Source organism: Gallus gallus, chromosome 3, assembly GCF_016699485.2.
Source record: "Gallus gallus isolate bGalGal1 chromosome 3, bGalGal1.mat.broiler.GRCg7b, whole genome shotgun sequence".
In the NCBI taxonomy this organism is placed as follows: Eukaryota; Metazoa; Chordata; class Aves; order Galliformes; family Phasianidae; genus Gallus; species Gallus gallus.
In genome coordinates this window covers 65609123-65625503 of record NC_052534.1, presented here as the reverse complement: position 1 = coordinate 65625503, position 16381 = coordinate 65609123, and the positions used below count along the sequence as shown (strand labels likewise).

At 42.6% G+C, this 16381-nt stretch overlaps 1 protein-coding gene across 46 annotated transcripts in view; it reads right to left on the bottom strand.

Moving 5' to 3' along the window:
* Positions 1 to 16381, bottom strand: part of FYN (FYN proto-oncogene, Src family tyrosine kinase) — a 130638-nt gene that overhangs the window by 85579 nt on the left and 28678 nt on the right. For 6 of the 46 annotated variants that reach the window (XM_040696887.2, XM_040696885.2, XM_025148581.3 and 3 more), the window contains exon 1: positions 11474 to 11914. The exons of 34 other annotated variants lie outside the window; for them this stretch is intronic. The gene's annotated coding sequence lies outside the window, so the exon portion shown is untranslated. Of the gene's footprint in view, positions 1 to 11473; positions 11915 to 13550; positions 13659 to 16381 lie in introns of those variants that run through there. 6 more of the 46 variants (XM_046938543.1, XM_040696879.2, XM_025148577.3 and 3 more) reach the window with 2 other exon arrangements.

The following is a 16381-nucleotide window of genomic DNA, read 5'->3' as shown; positions in this document are numbered from 1 at the left end:
CGGGTGAGGGCTGCAGAAAACCCACAACTGCCATTTGGAAACCACTGGGATGCACTGGAGAGACGAGCAGCAGGGTTGGCTGGAGGAGAAGGATGGAGGATGATGGAGAGGAAAGCTTTGGTGCTGAAGACAGGCATCTTGTGCGAATAAAGGAGTCAGCAGAGGGACACACAGGGGAGGCAATGCTTAAGAAATGAGGAAGCTGGACAAGTTTCCTTTGCAAAGACCTTCTGGACAGATGGAAGTGTAATTTGTAGGGGGCAGTGAAAATGATATTGCAGTAAATCAAGACATCAAAGGAGGACTTGGATGTGAACTTCAGCAGCGTGGTCTGCAGAGCAGAGTGTGTGTAAAAAGACATCACACACGAAGAATGTGCTGAGCTCTGACTGAAGTTGAGGGGAACTCTGAGGTAGACACACACAGATTTTGGCCTCACTGAGGGACCCTGGTGTTGCCCATGGTGGCAGACAAGAGATAATGGGGAGATCTGTAGGTGGAGCTGTGTCAATGGGTATCTATTTCACCATGCTGAATGAGGCTGGGAATGGGATCCACGTAAGTGAATAAAGAGTCTATTACTTGGACAAGGGGAGACAGGACTAGCTTTCTGTTCCAGTCACAAGAATCAGATACAGGTATCTATATACGGCTGATTCTATGATGATTTTAGATATAGATATATATAATGATTATTTGTGTCTATAATATATATTTACATACATATATAATTGTAATAGCTCTGTCTACAGATGAAGGAACCTGAAACGTAACTCTGGGAAGAAGAACATGAGAAGGGGAAGAACACTACCCTTCATCCCCTGCCAAACACACTAGTGGAAAAAGGCCTCTCCCACTGTTCCTTTTTGTGTATCATTGCAGGTAGCAAAGCCCACAGGAGCAAAATGCTTGCCTGTTAACCCCATGGGAAGTTTAAGCAGTCAAAAAAAGAAAAAAAATATTGTTGTGATAAAGAAATGGCTGTCAAAGCAAAACACTGCTATTTGCAATACATTTCAAAGCCTCTACCACTGTGCTTACTCTCTCAGAGGGGTTGGGCTGTGCCAGCTCCAGCATCATGCAGCACAACAAACCTGGTGCAGGCAGCACCATGCGGCCGCATGCCTCACCAGCCAGTACAGCAGCTACAACCCATGGCAGCAGTCACCCCATGAACACAGCAGCCCATATAGTACCGGGGACACACGTTTTGACCCAATGACGGATGCATGCTTAACCATGTGTCAAATCCGCCAGCACACCGAGCGCTGGAAACAAGCAGCATTTTAGGAACAACGCATCTGGGTCACCGTCGGCTCCTGCTGTGCCTGCACGCACCCTGGGGATGAGCAGCAGGGAGCAAACTGAGGAATAGGCCTGGCAGCTCTCCTCTGGGCCACTAGCCAAAAAGCAGGGACCACTCTCCTGGAACTGTTCCGCAGGTGTAATTGGGGTTATAAAAGCACATTCAGCCTCCCCCTCCCCCCACGATGAGAGGCTGTAAATCATCGAGAATAAGGCAAGAAACAACACACAAAGCATTCACAGGCTCTGCTTTTTCATGCTCAAGCTAGTTTGGACTCTTACATTTCGGAAACGTCATGTTTGATTTTGCCCTAGAAACCGCCCCATGAAACACAGGGCTCATTCAGGCAGCGCCCAGCCTCCGGCTGCGGCACGGGGCCACCAGGAGCAGGGGACATCTGAGAAGGGGCATTCAGAGCAGCACGTGCACGGCCACAGCCGCAAAGGCGCTGGGTTATGAGTTCTGGAAAACGTACGAATGGTATCGGGTGGTGGTACCGACCATGGGAGCACACATTCATGCACCCATGTCCATGGGAAACAAGAGGGGAGATGTGCCTGAGAGCCATAGGGAGGCAAGATTTTTATTTATTTATTTTTATTTCAGTATGAAAGCAAGCTTATTAATTTCCCCTCCAAAAACCATTTGCACAATCTGGGAGCAGCTGCAAGGGTCAGTTGTGTAGATTTCAGCAGTAAACATTACCAGCAACAGCTCTGAGAGCCACTAAATCAATAACCGCATTTTAAAACGAAAGAACACATGCCAAAAATGTCAAGTTCGCTTCCCACACATGTATGCTTACATCTAATGGTGGAGTGTCAACAGAATTTGGGACTCCCACAGACCCAATGCCACCGGCACTGCAGCTGGCAGCCCACACTACCTGTCACACCCAGACCCCGCTCCCCATGCCCCGCAGCACTCACCACTGATGACAACCAGTTTACTGTGTCACCTTTTCCTCCCCTGGTCACACATGCTCAGCCACAGCTCACCTCACTTTTAACCCACCACAGGGACACGGGGTCATAGCAAGTGCCTCGAAGCACCACACACACAATAGGGCATCGAGAAAGGGAAGCACACATGGGGAGTGGAGACAATACAGTTTCCACAGATGCATTTATGAAGAACAGAAAGTAAGGGAGAGCATGCTTCCTCATAAGCACAGATGTTCTATAAACCAGCTGAGCTCCAGGCCCTTCCCTTTTCCACACAGACACCTCACAGCTCAGTTAGAATTTCAACAGCTACCTCATGCACGGTGGGGAAGGGCATCCAACAGCCCAGTGCAGAAAGCAGGTTTAAATGGAAGTCAAAAGCCTTCTCTAAAGGAGAGGATTTCCAGCATCACACATACACAAGAGGAAGACAATAAAAAGCTGCATTTCTTCAGTACTGTAGATATGCCACACAGCAGGAACTGCTTACCTCAGCAGCATTCATGTTGCTCTAGCAGCACCAGAAGGCATTTTTCTTGTGGACAGGCTCTGTCTCACTCTAGAATTCACAGCAGAGGAATTATAAGCTTCCCAAAAGTGCCGTGCAGTTCTCCAGGGCTGCAGCATTGGCAGCATCTAACCAGAACTGTGGAATTAGGAGAGAGTAGGGCAGCACAAAACATGGCGGTGTGGTCTCAAACCAGTGAGCATGGACTCCAGTAAGCTCTTCCCTACTTGTCTTCACAGCAGACGTGTTCAGAGACCCCTCTGCTATCAGCAATGGACAAAGGAAGAGTCACCAGAGGCATATCCATGAGGCTGACTCCATTACCGCACAAGGGACAGGCCTACCTCTCGTGTTGAGAGGAAATGCTGATGTCCCAACGAGCACGTGCAAAGCAACAAGGACATACAAAGTATTTTGTGGGCTTGGAACAAAACCCTGCTTGTAGGATTCATTTAGTGAAAGAATGTATGTTAACAGAGCAAGCTATTTATAGCAACTCTCCATAGAAATGAACTGTCTCTTGGTTCCTGTCCCCATAAAATGCAGCATTCTCAGCGGAGAAACCCTCTCTTTAATCCAAGAGCATGGGAGACAGGGGGGCAGGGGAAGGGGAAGCTGCTGCCTGCCATACCCGTTACCCCAATTATACCAGAGATAAGGTCTCCCTGTGCTGTCAGCAGAAGCCTTCCTTCACGGCTGGGGCCCACACACAGAATTGCACCATTCTTCCCCAGCCCGCTGTGCTAAAGCAGCCTGAGTGAAAGAGCTGCCTGTATGGCAGCTCCATCCTTCAGAACTCTGCCATGGCCGCAGCAAGGTATGTCAGAGGGACTGAGATGGATTACTCCTCTCCTAAGCCCAACAAATATAATTTTGGGTTTTATTCAATATTAAAACGTGCCATCCTAAGGAAGACTGCAGTCTTTTGAGATGGGGACAGACCACTGCAAACTGCCATCAGAAGATCCTAAACCAGGGCACGTTCCCGTTTCCTCACATACTGCGTACTCTGAAATAGAAGTATACGTACTGTGTATCACACACGATCAGCCAACTTGAAAGCCACACCCATGTGCACACATGCTTAGGATGTTGAACAGTCTGCAAAACTGTCACACCGAGTCTCACCTACACACTGCAAATGACCCAGATCCACAGCCCATGCGTGCCTTTGTTAAAACACCAGTATTTCCTCTAATGAAAGCCTGCATGGGCATGGACATACATCATCTCCCATCAAAAATCAACACCTTGATGTGAAGACTTCATTTCCAGCATTCCCAAGAAGTCCTGGCAACAACAGCTGGCACACACCGCTGCTCTGAACCCCAGAACTGGGGCACTTTTTGTTACATTTAGCCATTCACCAGTCAAAAACAACAACAACAACAACAAGAAAAACCCCACAACAACCTATTTTAAAGGAGGAAATAGTGAAATGCTGTACAGAAATAAATGAGTTTTCATGGAAAACAATAGTTTAGTTTAGATTTTCAGGCGTTTTTTCCTATGCAAGACAATAGGCCACAGTTAAAGATGTGCTTGCCCTTCCCTTTAATGTAAAATGAAGCTAAAAGCGTAACTATGGATGCCCTCCACAGTGACATTTTTTGAAGGCAGAAAAATTACACAAAAAGAAATCAGAATGCTAACTGCTTTTCATGTCTTGTTTGTCCTAAGATATTCCCTACTGCTTATTTTTCCTATCCGAGCTTAATAAATTATTTCTACCACTTTACTCAGAAAAGAAAGAAGCTGTGTAAACTGCAAGCATGTGACTTTCCTTAATGCAACAACAAGCTGTTCTGAAAAAATAAAAAAGCAAAATACAACAGATTCACTCTTTTAAGAAAGTAGGTAATCAAATGCATGAGAAACTAAAACACACGCATGCAAACAGACAAACCACATAAGAAAGACTTCTAACTAGCTTTCCCTCTTCTTCTTTGCTTAAATATATTCGTAAAAAAAAAAGAAAAAAAAAGATGCAATTAATTCTCCACATCCATCTATATGGGAGCTCTGCTATTGGTTTTCGGTGAAACAAAACTCAGCTTTTAAAACTTGAGACTTGGAGCCATTTGTCAAAAAAAAAAAAAAAAAAAAACCAACACAAAACGCGCCACAGCATTTAGAGATTTCAGGTTGGACCCAACAAGGAGAAAGGGAAAAAATAAGATTTAGGGTCTACATAAAAGGTTTTTACTTTTTTTTTGGCAAAAGTCTTTTTTCGTACTAAAATAACTTCACATTTTCCAGGTCGGAGCATATATATTCTCACTGTCCCCCGCCCCTTCCAAATTCGAGACAAAACACAGGATCTTACAACCCACCCTTGCCCCTAGGTATCATCCATCAGCAGCTTTGCAATAAAACCCCTCGTAACTGGTTCCTGCTTTGTTCAGTATCTCACATTGACGCTTCTTGTTGATGAGAAATAAAAGGGCCTATCTTAAATCTAGTGGTTGTACCAATGAACCTAAATTAGACTAATGGGAATGCTGAACTGAAAATAAAGCTCTATAAGCTATAGAGCAAAGATATGTCACAAGACTTTATTAAACTATAAATCCGTTGATTACAACTATATTTTCTAAAGACAGAATTATCTTAAGCTAATTTGTTGCCCAGAATAACAGCATTTGGTGTCTATAATGAAAATTAGATTATATCAGAGTAATTTTGTTTGTAATTTTAGATTAACGGAATTAGACACAATAAAATGCTCACATAGGAGAAATAATGAAAAGCAGCGTTTTCCATTTATTTTCATTATATAACATTTGGTGTTCTCTAGGCCATAAGCAAGCATCTTGGTTCGCAAGTCTTGAAATTATATTTGAAAAGAGTAATTTCTCCTTCTGTATTCCACAAAGACTTAGATTAAGCCAGTATATGACATTACTTTCTGTAAAGGCATAGATCCAATACAAACTGGAAATGCTGATGAAAACAGTCCTAAGCTGCTCCCGCTCCTTAGGTCTTCCTGACTACCTTGGCTCCACACTTCACCCATTTGTTCCGCTGCACTGACTGCTGGATCCCAGGGAGACTAGAGTTTAGAGTCAATCACTCAAAGACAAACCATTTTGTTTTCAGTTTGAAAGCAGCAGTAGGTGAGCAACACGGAACGATGGAGTAGGGGTTTCAGAGGTTGTGCAAGCCCAAAGGTCTGTCTTAAACCATACACTTGAAGGAGAAGCAGGGAACACACAACAGTATTTTCTTGGAGTGTCTAACAGCTCCAACTTGGAGTCCTTCAGACTCACAAGCCTGATAGGTTGGGACTCAGAGATTTTTTCCACCAGCTTACTCACTGATGACTGATAAAGTCACAAATTTCTGTATGAAAAAAGCACTGTCCAAGATCCTGGATGGCCTTTTCTCCATTGGTGGCAGTGGTTGTGTTTGCTCTATTTGTGTTCATATTGTACCTCAGCTCTCAGTAAGAGCTGTTACTCAGATCCCTTCAGAAGGAAATCTATGACGTTTGCCCTGCCCCAAGCCATGGTTTTACATACAGGTTGCTTGACAGGACTGTGAGCAGTATTGCTCTGCAGACAGCTTCTTCCCTGCTTAGCCCTTCCGCTCCGAATCTGTTTCTTTACAGAGGCTGGAAATTAACTGCAAAATAAGATTTTTTTCTTTCTAACAATGGCTATTTTTAATTCTCTCTCTGTCCAGTTTACAGGAAAGGAGAATGAGATCTTGCTAGCTTCAGTTCTTTATTTTGGCCTGATGCAAATATGTGAGGTGTCAGTAGCCCTCTTATACACAAGGCAAAGAGCACCAGTGACGCACTTCAAGGAAGCAGCCCCCAAGCCCACTCTGAACAACAGAAATAATTACCACCAGCACCGACTGTCATTTGTCAAAACTCAGCACTATTCTTGAATCAGAGCACATGCTCAGTAATTTATTATTTTTTTTTAATGAAGTGACTTCAAACTAGTCCAACCAACACATGTGAGGTGTGTGTTGATGGCCTTGGCAGCCGCTGGCTTTCTAAGCGATAATTACTGGCAGTTCATCAGCCTTAGTAGTTTGAGACAGGCAGTTCAACAGCGTTAGTACATCGTGCTGAAACAAAACCCCAGTTCCCAAAGGGACTCTGGTGCCCACTTTTCCATTCCTGCTGGCTGGACTGTTTCTAGTGCTCTGCTGTGAGCTGGCAGATCCTCCCCCTGGCCCCACACCACTCCTCAGAGGGAAGCCAGCAGGGCTCCATTACATCTTCGCACAGCACATGCCATTAAAAAAATAATTTATTTTTACAATGTATTAATTGTGCCTCCACTGCCATGTGATCTCAAATAGCTCTGGCAAACAACTGCACCTCGATGAATAAAAAGTTTGTCTGACCAAAGAGTAATTGGAGTTGCTTGGCGCTAAGGGTGAATGCAGCAGTGCTCCAGCTGACACATCTTGCACAGACAGTCCTATAGGGTCTTCTGTACTCACTTCTATACACAAAATACAGCCAGCAAACGTTTTCAGAAGCTTTGGAGTTAAAAGAGGGAGGTTTCTGGGCAAACTGAAATACTGGCCTACTCAGCCTCTAAATGACTAAATTTATCTCCTAGTCCTTTATGTTCAGTAGGCCACAATAAAGTCTCTTTGCAGATGAACTTAACAAGTTCTATTTTTTCCTTGAGCAGATGGAGAATTTTTATTAAATACATCCATAGTCACAAAGTAAACTGACATTAAATGAATACTAACAGGGAAAATATATAGATTTTATACTTAAAAAAAAAAAAAAAAAGCCTGGAAACTGATCTTCCACATTGCATTAAAAAGCTGCAAGACTCAGGTGAGTTGCGCAAGTTCAGTCCCATGCTTTAAACCTCTCAGTGCTACACTCTCTTCCAGCCAACCTTCAGTGCTACCCATGTTTTTTGCTTCTACTAAGACAATTTCACACTGTGAAGTATTCACATGATGCAAACAGTTGTGAGCTATGTGCGGTTTTCCCCTCTCACAGGTTTTTACACCCGCTGTCTTTCAGAGTTTCTAACATCAATCTCTCCATGCCAGCAATTTCAAAGTTTCTGCCACTGAGGAGAACTGCACTTTTAATTGTCATCCTGCATCTGAAAATCACGGTTCTCATTGCCAAGGGTTTTACGGAGCAGAATCTTCGCTAGGGAATACCAGAAGCTCTACATCAAAAAGACCAACGCCACAAAGGACCCCTAGAGATCTCGAGTATGGATGCTTTGCAGTTACGCATTTGTCTGATCGCTTTTCCCACCAACATCAGTGGGAAATTTCCCACTAATCCCTATAGGCACAAGCTCCTACAGACAGGGGAGTAACCAAAACTAAAAGCACGGCCAGCTGCTTCCTCCTGTCAGTAACATGGAAGAGGTTCCCTTCACAGGGCAAACAGAGTCAACTGCAGAATCCACATTTAGAAAATTACAACTGTTCTCTTCCAAACTAAAATACAACATCTTGGTGAAAATGCATAGCAGACCTTCAGAGGCAGAAGAAACAAGCCATGTGACCTTTTTATCTGCAAACATCAGATATGAACTGTGACCCTTCTTTTCATCTTAACTCTACTATCACGGTCTCAATGCCAAGGCAAAGCAAACTTTAGAAAGAAAATGAGATGAAAACCATGAACAAAAGCAAACCGTAGCACACAGTAGAAAAGCAAACTGGGATGCTGCTCCAGGTGACCTCCCCAATTGCCCCTGTGGCAGGGGTGCTGCTCTCCAACACAACAGAAGGTCCGTGCCTGGTTGGAAAATGCCTCTGCCCATGAACACCTCCTGGTGCTCAAAGAATGGCTGATGTTTGCTCTTCCAGCATCTCAGGGGAAGCATTGGTTGTAAAACATAAGGAATGGGAGAGGAACTGAGGGGGAAACGCACTGGAGGGCAGGCTGATAGTGGATATGGGGTTAAAAAAAAAACAAAACTGCCAGCAGGCAGGCAGAAGCTCTTAATAAAGGGTGAAGAAAACGTAATTTCAGTTTAAGTCAGTGTCAGGTGATGCTGCCCAGTTACTAGAGAGGAACTTCAAGGACAGTGAACAAAGCGTAGGTGGGAGGTATGGCTGCCCAAAACTCCCCACCAACGTTCCTCCTTCACATGGTTCCACCCACAACACCGTCTGCAGTCTCTGTTCCATGAGGGCTTGGCCCAGCTATGCGCAATCCTGCCCGAGTACTTACTAGGGCATGGAGGTGCAGCTGACAGCACATGGGAAAGCCAGGTCAGAAACACATGCAGATTCTGGTCAGTCTTTCCTCTGAGAGATCTCCTGGGATTTCCACAAAGATTCTCCTCTTTCTCTCCATGCACATGCCCTGACTGATCACCAAGCAGAACGTCAACCGGTGAGAAATACCCAGACTTCACTCAGATGAGAAAGGAGGGGTATTCCCAGCAGAGCCTGCGTAGTCTCTGCATCACCAGTGTTTTGACAGGCAATGAGAGGTGTACGGCTGTCACTTGAAGATGTACATACAGTATCATCTACTGCATGCCACCACTTGGCACATCTCTCCGAACTAGAGGAACCTGCAGGAAAGCAGCAGGGGTGAATGTCCCCTTTGCAGGGCTAGTGACCAGTGTTGGCAATGGCTCTTGTCCTTGAAAGGCAGCCTGTGTTGCTGAGGGCACAGATTCTAGTCTTACCTCCTCTTCCATCACCCAGGGTTCTGGGCAACAACTAAAGAGACCACAACCTCTTGGTAGTAAGCAGCAACCCAACAATTTCATGGCTTCATTAATGTCTGTGCTCTTCTACTCTTATCTGCATGCTCTCACACTGAAAGATAGTATGGAGCTTTCTCAGCTGTGACAAGTGGCAAAGATGAAGTTGGCAACTACTGAAATCCAAAACAATTTATTTATGAAACTGGCTCTTAAATCCTATTCAGTGTAAAGTGAAATTCTTAAACACCTCTTAGGCTTTAGCCCTAAAACATCAAGAGAGAAGCCAGCAACATTTTAAATAATCACTTGATTTCAACTTCAAAGTTCTTTCAACTTCATATTGTTTCGTGAAAGAGCATGTTACAAAACAACTACATTATGCTTATTTAAAAAGAAAACGAGAAAGCCTTTCATATGCACAATTAAAAAAAAAAAAAGATTTTAAAGATCCAGAATGCACACTTCTGAATATAATCTGCATTAGAAATACCCATCCAGACAGCTAAACACAATAGTAAGCAGCCATGAGATTTATGCATGCACAGAAAATGCAGAAGCTTTCATTATTTGTAACATGACCGACATGGGTGACCATGCAACTCTCAGCTCACAAAACAGTAGTTGTGATTAGCTGTGGGTGCTGGGAAGAGGAAGAGTACTTGGTAACAGCAAGGTCAGTGGGTGCATACGCCATTTTATTCTGTGGTCACTCTAGTTCCTCCACTTGCCCCAAAAGAACATTCTATCAGCCTTGCCATACTCAAGTGAGCATCCAAAACAAATTCAGGCAATACTTGAATAGGCTTTCTGCAACCAATTGGAAATGGCAGCTCACTAAATAACCCCACCGGTTTTGGAGAGGGTGGCCTGAACATGCTGCTGGAGAGAAAGGAACAGTTATCAATTACCTCTAATTTAGAAAGAAAAAAAGTTTCCTTCTTTTCAAATGTAGATATCTTGACAAACTGTTAGAGACCACTGTTTCTTCAGAGAAGAAAGAGAGAGAACAAACTCTTCCATCCATTCCCCTCCCAGATGCTATGTGATATCTATATGCCCACTTCCCATGTCCCCAGCAGTGTTTGTAGGATTGTAGAGGAAGAAAGAGAGAATAATCCAGGAGGATTATCAATCAACATCAATAATGATCATAATCAACAAGGGCAGTAATGATGCTTTTTTGCCTGTCATTTAGTTAAGCTGAGCCAGATCCCTCATGACAGAAAAGAGTTTCAGTTTCAATAGTTTTTTTTGTAGTGCTGCTTCATGGAAAATTTCTACTGACACCATCATTCCTTAGGAAGTACTTGAGCAAGGAAGTACTTGTTCCTAGTGGAAAATGGTGTTCCCAAAATGGAAATTGCTCCAATACTATCTACAGAATCTTGTAGTCGGTGTCTCCCCAGCTCTCAAGACCAATACTGGAAAAGAGCAAATAAACTGGGATTGCACATGAGTGGCTTCCCTCAGCCACACGAGATAGGAAAAACTCAAGGCTTTGACTGTATGGCAAAATTAAAACAACAACAACAAAAAAAAAAATTAAAAAGCCTACTCATTGAAACACAGGTCATTTGGTGAAAGCACCACCTCTGGGTGCCCCCATTAAAAGAGATGAAGATAATGGAAACAGATTCCTTATTTTCTTAGACAGCTCAGTGCAGGGAAAGGTAGCTGGAGAAGAATGAAATCTTAACAGCCCATCTGATCTTCTTATGAGAGACACGTTTGTACAGTAAGAGCATGAATCTAATTTGCTCACAACTGAACGTTTCCCTCCCAGTGCCTAGGTTTGCTTGCTGTGAGTGAAGTGCATCTCACAGAACAGCAATCCTTGCTGCCCGGGCAAAATACCTCCTTCCTCTGCACCTGAGCAAAAAGAGTCCTGAGCAGCACCACAAAAGACACCACTACGCAGTAGGAAAACTGGAGACATGAACAACTATTATTCCTTCTTCCTCAAGACCACACGATTGTCAAGATAGCTACATTACTGCACCACTAGTTATAAGCTCCTGCACAGGAGGACTTGCTCTGCACTTACCAGTAAAAACCGTTTCACAGGAACAGATAATCTTTGCCTTTTATTCACCAGTTTCCTTTTACAGTTATAAAATTGGTAGGCAGCATTGACACCTACATGCAGATTTGTCTTCAGACACACTTCTGCCCCAAACCGTCTCTTTTTCCTGTTGAGAAATTAAACCTTTTTTTCGATTTAGAAGATCTTCCAAGTTTGCTGTTGCAGCTCCATCACCTCTCTTCCTCTGCAGTTACACCACAAGACAGAGACACACAATTCATTTAAATGCTGCGTTCCATGAGATCAGATGTTGTATATGCCAGTGCTTCCTCTTCACCTCTGCCCCTCCAAGCCCACCAGTACGTGCAGTTACTATCACTTGCTCAAGACAACGGTGGAGCTGGGCATAGGTCAGCAACTACACAGATGACCTCTGCCTCTGAAGTGCTTCTCTTCTTCTCCAGTAAAGCAAATATAGATGGTTTCTTTTGAATGTCTGTTCACCGTTTCTTTGGTGTACATTGCAACACAATTCGGCTTTAGGATTTTCTACAGGAAATAAGTCATCTGCAACCAGCAAGTCACATGCTTACACTTGAAATAATGCTACAGTTATGCCAACGGGTAGCTGAGAGGCAGCTCTATATTGCGTGGGAAGGAGAGTTCAGCATGTGGTAACGGTGACAGATTGACATCTTGGAGACCAGTCTTACACCTGATCACAGGACAGCTGCAATGAACACTATGATGCGGGAAGTGGCATCTGTAAGCAGGACTGCGTAATATCATCCGGCAACTCAGAATATCCACAGCAAATAAGCCAGGCTTCACAGGAGTGAACACACTGAGGTTGACTTAACTGTTAATATACAGGCACAGGCAAAACCACATTCATCACCATTTCTACTAAACCATGTGATGAAACAGTACTGTTTTCGATAGGGACAAGACCTTACTTACGGTAACAGATCCATGTCCAGCTTTTACTAACAAGGCTGATTAGTATCCTGATATTCATACTCATCAGAACTTGGCTACGTTATAAATCAACTTACCTAGTATAGTCTACAGAGGCATTTATCTTAATTATGGAAAATACACAAAGAATCATCTCCTAAGACAAGTTTGATTTCGTCAGTTATTCTGATTGGGTACTGATCACTTTGAATCTTTATACAATTTTTATTAATACTATTCAGGTAAATAGAAAGAGACATTCATGATTGATTGCTTTAAGGAAAGAATGAGTCAAGATGTAAAAGATTGTTTATACCAGAGAAAAGAATGGTGGAAAGACCAGCTAGTTTTAGATTTGCTTCTTTTTATATAGCTCAGGATGAGGCTAGAAAGTGGGAGACTTGCAGAATCCCCTTTGCCTTTTAATTCATACAGAAATAAAAATGGAACAATATCTGAAAACAAAACAAAATTACAATCAACCAGCTGTGCTTCTCTTGGACCACGGAAAGCACAAAACATGAGAGAATGCAAAATGTTGATAATACAAAAGCCATGACCCCTGCACTGCACTAAACTTAGGAAAAGAACAGTCAGAATTCACTTCCAAAAGACCAAGCTCCCAACTCATCAATAACTTTAGACCCATCAAAAAGAAGTAGACAGTTGTAATTCTGTTCAATTCATCTGTTTGAAAAAACAAACTCTCTGAAGTATTGTTTTACTGAAACAGTACATTGCAAAGACTTTCCTAATTTGGCAATCTGAGGTATTTGGAGTCCGTGTCAGTAATGCAAATCAGACCACTTCCTTCCTTCTGTCAGTTGTCCAAAAGTTTTGGGAAAGGGATATTTGGTATTTCCCCAAACATCCAATAATACAGAGCAGACATGCAGAAATACGGATATTTTGTACTGGGTACAAACATGAAGAGGAAACAGGATGAGCAGAAAAGAAGAGCAGACAGGTCTGAGATTTGGGAGCTTTCCAAAGACAGCTAATTTTTATGGCATATAGGCTAAAGAAGTTCTCTACGCTGGTTTCCATTGCAGCATAATAAAGCATAGCCTGAGATGGCACCCTTGCCAGTTTCCTTAGGCACCATGCAGAAATTAAAAATTAGAAAACAAAGAAAGAATACCATTTAGATGAATTCAGTAGATTAAGGGAAGTAATGCTCCTCAAAATGTTTCATTACAAGAAAGTCTCAGCAGACACACTGAATTTGCAGTCTTGATTCAGTCAGGATGAATGTGGTATGTTCCTCTACTCTTTAAACAGCCTCAGAAAGCAGAACTGTAAATGCAACACTCACGTTGACCTCTCTGAGCTGAAAGGAGGGGATGTGACTGTCTGGAGAATGATGCTGGGCTCCAGAGAACTTACATCAATTGCCTCTGAGGTTGCCACTAATTTATAGGCTCTTAAGTACAGTTAGAAGTCACAGGGAGGAAGGAAATAGGCCTCCCTCCCCCACAAAACTGACAAGACTTGGAAGTTTCTTATCGAAAATAGCCTCACCATCACTTCGCCAAACTAGACAGAAAAGGAATTAAAAACACTACTGTCAATTGTGAGGTATCTGGAATTAGAAACTGAGACCCTTCTGGTTCTCAGGCCTTAAAGTCTGAATTCAAACAACTTCAGGCAGAATTGTTTGTCCATCTCTCCAAGGAGCCATTACAATGAAGTCAGTAATGATGAGAAAGCAGATGATGAAATCACTAATGTATTATGTACACACACACATGCACGCAAGTGAATTCCTTGGAAATTATTCTAAACTTTTAAACCAAACAAGGATGAGAAATTATGCTGAAAGGTACAGAAAAAGTTCAGCTGGATTGGAGTAATTTCTGTTCATCTTGATCCATAAACAATGAAGAGAGACACTGAACTGAACAGATGCTCTTGACAGAATTGTATTTCCTGTATCCCTGACTGGAATGTGTAATGGCACAAGACAGAAGAGAAGCTGTGGCTGAAGGGAAGCGCAAGCAGTCCCGTTGCATTGTGTTTGGGTGTCCCTCTGGACCAGGACACTGCAGGCCACATTCAGGAGCCACATAAAGCTCACATGTGGTCCCCAAGCCAGATATACTCTGCTGGACCCAGGCTCCTGGAGCCTGTGACATGAAGCAAAGCAGAATTCCCACTGTGATAGGAATCTCATGCATGAAGCCTCATGAATCGGAGACCTAATTGGTTAAGACATTCTTCAATGTGCAAAGAACGAACTGTAAATTAGGAAAATACTCTGATCACCTCATGGGCAGAACTACCAGCTCAGCACAAAATCTACCGTGTTTCAGGTTACCCAGTAAAGACATTTCATCTGTGCTCATCAACTTATTCCACTGCTAGTCTGAACCTCTTTAAAAGTGATAATAATGAATTTTTATAGTTTTTTATACATACAAAACCAGAGCAGGTTTTGTGTCTATGCAAAACTGAAACAAACATTTATGTTTGCTTTGACATTTAAAAAAAATAATCCATATTGGGTGTGCTTTTAAGGCTACGTACAATATCTTAATATTCAAACTGGTAGTGCGTTCTCAGTATTGTTTTCATTTGGCACATTGGCAGTCAAAAGGTTCATATTTTACAACCACTGACTAGCCAATCTGTCACACAAAGCAGTGTAGTAGGAATAACTAATGAGTAAATCTTGAAAAAAAAAGGGATGTAAAAAGGATGTTTACAGATTTCTGCATGGATGTGGTCTATTAGGAAGCTATAACTTCCTATCTATTGAGTGTTTACTAGAAAGGCTGAGAATTATGATAGAGTCTTTTGTGGACAGGAAATGATCCAAAGAAAATTAAACATATACAGCAATTTGCTGTCAAAATGGGAGGAAACGCTTTAACCACTAAATAACCAAAAGCTTAGATGGTACTATAATACCATTAAAAATAAGAAAAAAGATTTCTCTTAGACATGCACTCACTTTCTGAAGACCTATTAGATTTTATCCAGCTCTCCCGTATTTGATCAGATGGCAATAAGTTCCAGCGGGACTTTGACAAATTAACAACCGTAGGATTAGACGCACATTTAATTAAACACAAAGCCATGTGATGTTATAGGTATGTTTTAAAAGCCTATTAACTGTAAGTATGATTAATGAGATAACCAGGAGATACACCCGCAGTTGAAAAAAATGCACTACACACCCATACGCGGACAGAGGACTTACAGGAAACAATAGCCAGTAATATTTCAACTCTGGGCTTCCACCTCATAATCAAAACACTGCTTCATTTTTTTCCTATATGAATTTCATGATGTGAAATATAAACAGACACCACTGATCTCAGGGAAGAAAGACATCATCAGGAAAGATCATATACTTAAAATTGTAATATCTGTTTTACCAATTAAAACCCAATCTGGATTTTTGAACTGCAGAAGGATATTTTACATATGGCAATTTTAATCTAAATTCCACAGGAAAGGCACTTCCCATCTGTAGCTGAGCTTGCAGTACACGCCCAACAGCTTCATCCAAATCTGTTCCTCAGCAGCCGCGATATCACTGCACATGCAGCCACGCACCCAGCAAGCACAAAGAGCTGTTCACTATTCATGATAACTGGGAACCAGCACATTAAAAGGGACTGAAATTGATTACAGTCAGAGGTTCCCCGCTTTTACAAAAACACTTGCTTAAAGACTACCACAGAGGAGCCTTTTCTCCAAAGAAATTGCACTATTGATGTCAAGTTCTACTGATGTCAAATAGGGGCCTTCCCATTAACTTCAGTTAGCTCATGATCAATCTCTACATTTCCGTTGCTACAGTTAAAATAGGATGGCAAAGAATCAAGATTCAGCTTATAGCTAAGGCTGGTGGTTTGTCACCCTGCCTGAATCAAGGCTTCCAATGTTACAGCAGGGCTTGCAGCCCCCAGAACCAGGAAGGAGGCTGCACGTGTGATGGGGGTGCTGCTGGTTCTGGGTACAAGA